Source organism: Nicotiana tomentosiformis, chromosome 3 (assembly GCF_000390325.3).
Source record: "Nicotiana tomentosiformis chromosome 3, ASM39032v3, whole genome shotgun sequence".
In the NCBI taxonomy this organism is placed as follows: domain Eukaryota; kingdom Viridiplantae; phylum Streptophyta; class Magnoliopsida; order Solanales; family Solanaceae; genus Nicotiana; species Nicotiana tomentosiformis.
The window spans coordinates 4,047,732-4,054,291 of record NC_090814.1 but is presented as its reverse complement, the minus strand read 5'-3'; positions in this window follow the sequence as shown (position 1 = coordinate 4,054,291).

The window sequence follows — 6,560 nt, the reverse complement described above, 5'->3', positions numbered from 1 at the left end:
TCATTTCCGTTGTATCTCTTATATCTTGTGCCCCTTTAGCATGCCCCCTCCCAATAGTACATGTTTAGTTGTTTTTTGTTATTATCTTGTACATATACTGTTATCTGCACAGGTTTATTATGTGGGTGTCTTGTCATAGCCTCGTCACTAATTCGTCGATGTTAGGATCGACACTTACGAGTACATGGGGTCGGTTGTACTCATACTATAATCTGCACTTCTTGTGCAGATTTTGATACCGGCCCTAGTTGATCGTGAGGCTAGAAGTTGGACTTGCTTATCGGAGACTCAAGGTACATCTGGTGGCGTCCGCAGACCTTAGAGTCCCTTCCCAGTTTCCTTATTTTACTGTTTCTTTTCATTCAGAATAGTTTTATTTTCTTTCAGACTCTGTTTGTAGTAAATCTTAGAAGCTCGTGAGTTGTGACTCCAGATCCGCATTGTATCAAATATTATGGGCTTTATGTTATTCGGCATTTCAGTTTTAGCATCTATTTAGCTTAATTGATTCTACTATTGAAATTGACTAAAAATTGGTTTAAAGAATCCTCTAACGTTGGCTTACCTAACAAGTGAAATATTAGGCGCTATTAGTGTCCCGAAGGTGGGAATTCCGGGTACTTATCTTCCAGAGGCTATGAAGTTTAGGAACATATTTCACTTATATTCTTATCTGTCGTGCGATTTTGTTCTCTCATTGTTAATTAAACTCTTCTACTCTTGTTCTCTCGAAGATGGTGAGAACACGTACTGCATCTTCAGCTGAGCAGCAGCCAGATCCCCCAGTGGCAGCTCCTACGAGGGGTAGAGGTCGAGGCCGAGGCCGTGCCAGAGGAAGAGGCAGGGGCAGAGCTTAGCCCTTAGCTCGAGCTGCAGCACCAGCAGTGGGGCCTCAGGTAGAGTTTGACGAGGAGGTTCCAGCCCAGACTGTCCCTGTCGGACCAGCTCAAGTGCTTCGGGATGCTTTGGTCTGTTTGGTGGGCCTTATAAATAGTGTGGCTCAGACTGGTACATTTCCCATGGCACCAACCGTCTCTCAGCCTGGAGGAGGAGCACAGAATCCTGCTACTCATACTCCGGAGCAGATGGCTCCCCAGTAGCAAACTCCAGCAGCTCAGCCAGTCGGAGTAGTTCAGCCGGTTATTGCGGCACAGGCTGGTGATGGTCCAGCTATGTCTTCTTAGGGCTTATTGAGATTGGACAAGTTCACCAAGCTCTTTCCAGTTCACTTCAGTGGTGCACCTTCTAAGGACCTATAGGATTATCTTGACCACTGCCATCTGTGTTTGAGATGACGGGTTCCGCCAAGAGATGGTGGAAGGATTTTGTATTGACCAGACAAGCTGGGTTGCCTGCTCTTACTTGGGACCAGTTATCTCAGATATTTCTTGAGAAGTTCCTTCCTGTCACATTGAGAGAGGAGTATCATTGGCAATTCGAGCGTCTCCAGTAGTGCAGTATGTCCGTCACTCAGTACGAGACCCATTTTATGGATTTAGCCCGCCATGCTCTCCTTTTACTACCTACTGAAGGAGAGAGAGTGAGGAGGTTTATTGAGGGACTCACTCACCCTATAAGGCTACAGATGGCTAAGGATATCAGAAGTGAGATTTCCTTTCAGGCGGCTGCTAATGTTGCGAGGAGGATCGAGATGGTTCTTGCACGGGAGAGAGGCCAGGGGTATGATAAGAGGCCTCGTCAGTTTGGTGGGTTAAGTGGTGCCTCGTTTGGAGGCAGGGGTAATTTTGGTAGATGCCATCCTCCTAGGCCATTTCATTCGGCACTCCAGGCATCCCACGGTGCTTCAGGTGGACGTGGCCCTCATATGCCTTATTCCGACCAGCTAGCCTACTGTGCACCACTAGCTCCTATTAGTGTACCTCCGCTCTAGAGTTTTTAGGGTGGTTACTCAGGTCGACATGGTCAATTTCAGGGTCAACAGTCATAATAGTCGAGGTCCTGTTATACTTGTGGTGATCCGAGGCACATTGCTAGATTTTGCCATCGTGCATCGAGCAGTTCACATCATCAGGGTTCTCGTGCCATGGTCCCGGCACCGGGTGCTTCATCGCACACTCAGCCAACTAGAGGTAGGGGTCAGGCAGACAGAGGTGGTGGTCAGGCCGTTAGAGGTGGAGGTCAGGCCGCTAGAGGTGGAGGCCAGCCAGCTAGCGGTCATCCTAAAGATGTAGTTCAGAGTGGTGGGGCCCAGCCCCGATGATAAGCTTTTCCAGCCAGGCCTGAGGCTGAGTCATCTGACGCCGTTATCACAGGTACTGTTTTAGTTTGTAGTAGAGATGCTTCAGTCCTATTTGATCCGGGTTTTACTTATTCCTATGTGTCATCCTATTTTGCTTCATATTTGGTTGTGCCTTTTGATTCTTTAAGTGCTCATATGTATGTGTCCACACCTGTGGGAGATACTATTATTGTAGACCGCGTTTATGTGGCGGTCTTGAGACTAGTGTACACTAATAGTGTGTTTACTATTGGGAGTCATGAGACTAGTGTAGATCTTCTACTCCTCGATATGGTAGATTTTGATGTTATCTTGGGTATAGATTGGTTGTCACCTTATCACATTATATTGGATTGTCACGCCAAGATAGTGACTTTAGCGTTGTTGGGGTTGCCTCGATTAGAGTGGAAAGGGACTCCTGGCTATTCTACCAGCAGGGTTATCTCTTATATGAAGGCTCGACATATGGTCGAGAAGGGGTGTCTAGATTATTTGGCTTATGTCCGTGATTCTAGTGCGGAGGTTCCTTCCATGGATTCAGTACCAGTTGTCCGTGAGTTTCCAGAGGTATTTCCTATAGACCTGCCATAGATGCCACTCGAAAGGGATATCGACTTCTGTATTGACTTTGTTTCGGGCACTCAGCCAATTTCTATTTCGCCATACCGTATGGCCCCGCCAGAGTTGAAAGAATTAAAGGAGAAGTTGCAGGATTTGCTTGATAAGGGACCTAGTGTCTCGCCCTGGGGTGCGCCTGTGTTGTCCGTGAAGAAGAAGGATGGATTGATGAGGATGTGCATAGATTATCAGCAGTTGAATAAAGTCACCATCAAGAACAAGTATCCATTGCCGAGTATTGATGACTTATTTGACCAGCTTCAAGGTGCCAAAGTATTTTTGAAGATTGATTTGAGGTCTGGCTACCATCAGTTGAGGATTAGGGCATCCGATGTCCCTAAGATAGCTTTTCGGACTCGGTACGGGCATTATGAGTTTCTAGTGATGTCCTTTGGGTTGACAAATACCCCAACAACATTTATGGATTTGATGAACCGAGTGTTCAAGCCTTATTTAGACTCCTTTGTGATTGTGTTTATTGATGATATCTTGATCTACTCCTGCAGTCGAGAGGAGCACGAGTAGCATCTTCGGATTGTACTTCAGACTCTGAGAGACAGCCAATTATATGCTTAGTTTTCAAAGTGCGAGTTTTGGTTGGATTCGATCGCTTTCCTGTGGCACGTTGTATTAGAATAGGGCATTCAGGTGGACCCTAAGAAGAATGAGGAAGTTCAAAATTGGCCCAAACCCACTTCAGCCACAGAGATCCGGAGCTTTCTTGGGTTTGGCGGACTATTACCGTCGCTTTGTGGAGGGGTTCTCATCTATAACAGCCCCATTGACCAGGTTGACACAGAAGGGTGCCCTGTTCAGATGGTTAGACGAGTGTGAGGCGAGCTTTCAGAAGCTCAAGACTGCTTTGACTACAGCGCCGGTGTTGCCCACAGGTTCAAGATCTTATACGGTATATTGTGATGCATCCCGTGTTGGGCTCGGTACAGTATTGATGCAGGATGGCAGGGTGATTGCATATGTGTCGCGGCAGTTGAAGGTTCATGAGAAGAATTACCATGTCCATGACTTAGAGTTGGCAGTCATTGTTCATGCGCTGAAGATTTGGAGGCACTATCTTTACGGCATATCGTGTGAGGTATTCACAGATCATCGGAGCTTGCAGTACTTGTTCAAATAGATGGAGCTCAATTTGCGGCAGAGGAGGTGGTTGGAGCTATTGAAAGACTATGATATCCCCATCTTGTATCATCCCGGGAAGGCCAATGTGGTGGTCGATGCCTTGAGTAGAAAGTCAATGAGTATGGGCAGCCTTGCGTACATTCCAGTCGGTGAGAGACCGCTTGCATCAGATGTTCAGACTTTGGCCAATCAGTTTGTGAGGTTGGATATTTCGAAGCCCATTCGTGTCCTAGCTTGTACAGTCGCTCGGTCGTCCTTATTTGAGCGCATTAGAGATCGGCAATATGATGACCCTCATTTGCTCTAAGGACACCGTGCGGCACGGTGGTGCCAAGAAGGTTACTATTGGAGATGATGGAGTTTTGAGGATGCATGGTCGTGTTTGTGTGCCTAATGTGGATGGACTTCGTGAGTTGATTCTTGAGGAGGCCCACATATCTCGATATTTTATTCATCCGGGCACCGCCAAGATGTATCAGGACTTATGGCAGAATTATTGGTGGAGGAGAATGAAGAAGGACATAGTTGCATATATATATCTCGGTGTCTAAATTGTCAGCAGGTAAAGTGTGAGCATCAAAGACCTGGTGATTTGCTTCAGAAGTTAGAGATTCCTGAGTGGAAGTGGGAGCGTATCACTATGGATTTCGTTGTTGGACTCCCACGGACTCAGAGGAAGTTTGATGTAGTTTGGGCCATTGTGGACAGGCTGACCAAGTCAGCGCACTTCATTCCTGTGGCAGTTACCTATTCTTCAGAACGGTTGGTAGAGATTTACATCCGCGAGATCGTCCGTCTTCACGGTGTGCCCGTGTCTATCATTTCTGATCGAGGTACGCAGTTCACCTCGTACTTTTGGAGAGTAGTACAGCATGAGTAAGGCACGCGGATTGAGTTGAGCACAACATTTTATCCTCAGACAGACGGACAGTCCGAGCACACTATTCAGATATTGGAGGATATGCTCCACGCTTGTGTTATAGACTTCGGAGGTTCTTGGGATCAGTTCTTGCTGCTTGCAGAGTTTGCCTACAACAACAACTACCAGTCGAGCATTCAATTGGCTCCATATGAGGCATTATATGGTAGGCGGTGCCGATCGCCAGTTAAATGGTTCGTGTCGGGGGAGGCTCGGTTGTTGGGTACAGATTTAGTACAGGATGCCTTGGATAAGGTCAAGATTGTTCAGGATTGACTTCGCACAGCTCAGTACAGGCAGAAGAGTTATGCCGACCATAGAGTTCGTGATGTTGCATTTATGGTCGGAGAGAGAGTGTTGCTTCGGGTATCACCCATGAAGGGTGTGATGAGGTTCGGAAAGAAGGGCAAGTTGAGCCCTAGGTATATTGGGCCTTTTGAGATTCTTGAGAGAATGGGAGAGGTGACTTACAGGCTTGCGTTGCCACCGGATTTATCAGCAGTTCATCCGGTGTTCCATGTGTCCATGCTCCGGAAGTATCACGGTGATCCGCCCCATGTGTTAGATTTTAGCTCTGTCTAGTTGGACAAGGATTTGACTTACGAGGAGGAGCCGGTGGCAATTCTAGCCCGTCAGGTTCGTCATTTGAGGTCGAAGAGTTATCCCTCAGTCCGAGTGCAGTGGAGACGTCAGCCCATTGAGGCAGCTACTTGGGAGTCCGAGTCGGATATGCGGAGTAGATATCCCCACAATTTCACCGGCCCAGGTACTTTTCTATGTCCGTTCGAGGACGAACGGTTGTTTCAGAGGTGGAGAATATGATGACCCGATAGGTCATCATATGTTTTAGAATCTAATTCTATGCTATGAAGCCTTAAATACCTCATTCTAGCCTTCCTCAATTTACGTGAGCAGTCCGAGTATTTTTCGGAAAGCTTTTATGTTAAAAACTGAGAAAAATATGAAAATTTTCCCTTAAAATGCATTTGAGTTGACTTTGGTCAACGTTTTGAGTAAACGGACCTGGAATTGTGTTTTGACGGCCCCGTGGGTCCGTATCATGATTTGGGACTTAGTCATATGCCCGAAATCGAATTCGGAAGTCCCTAGCCCGATTTATCGCGCTTTGTTGAAATTTGAAATTTAAAGGCTTAATGATTTTGAAATGTTTGACCAATGTTTGCCTTTTTGGATATCAGGTATGTATTTTGATTTTGGAACCCGGTATAGGCCCAATACTATATTTATGACTTGTCTGTCAAATTTGGTGAGAAACGTAGTTGGTTTGACGTGATTCGGACGTCCGGTTGTGAAAATAGAAGTTTCAAAGTTTTCTTGAAAATTTCATTTGATTTGGTGTTCAATTCGTAGTTCTAGGTGTTATTTTGGCAATTTGATGACGCGAGCAAGTTCGTATGATGTTTTTAGACTTGTGTGCATAATTGGTTTAGAGCCCTGAGGGCTCGGGTGAGTTTCGGATATGCTACGAAGTGAAATTGGACCTAGAAATATTGCTGGTGTGTTTCAGTTCTGGTGCAGGTCTCTGATCTCGCATTTGCGAGGTCAGGCTTCGCATATGCGACCTCTGATGGGTTCGCATTTGCAAGCAACTCATCGCATTTGCGAAGAGTAGAGGGGCTACCTTAT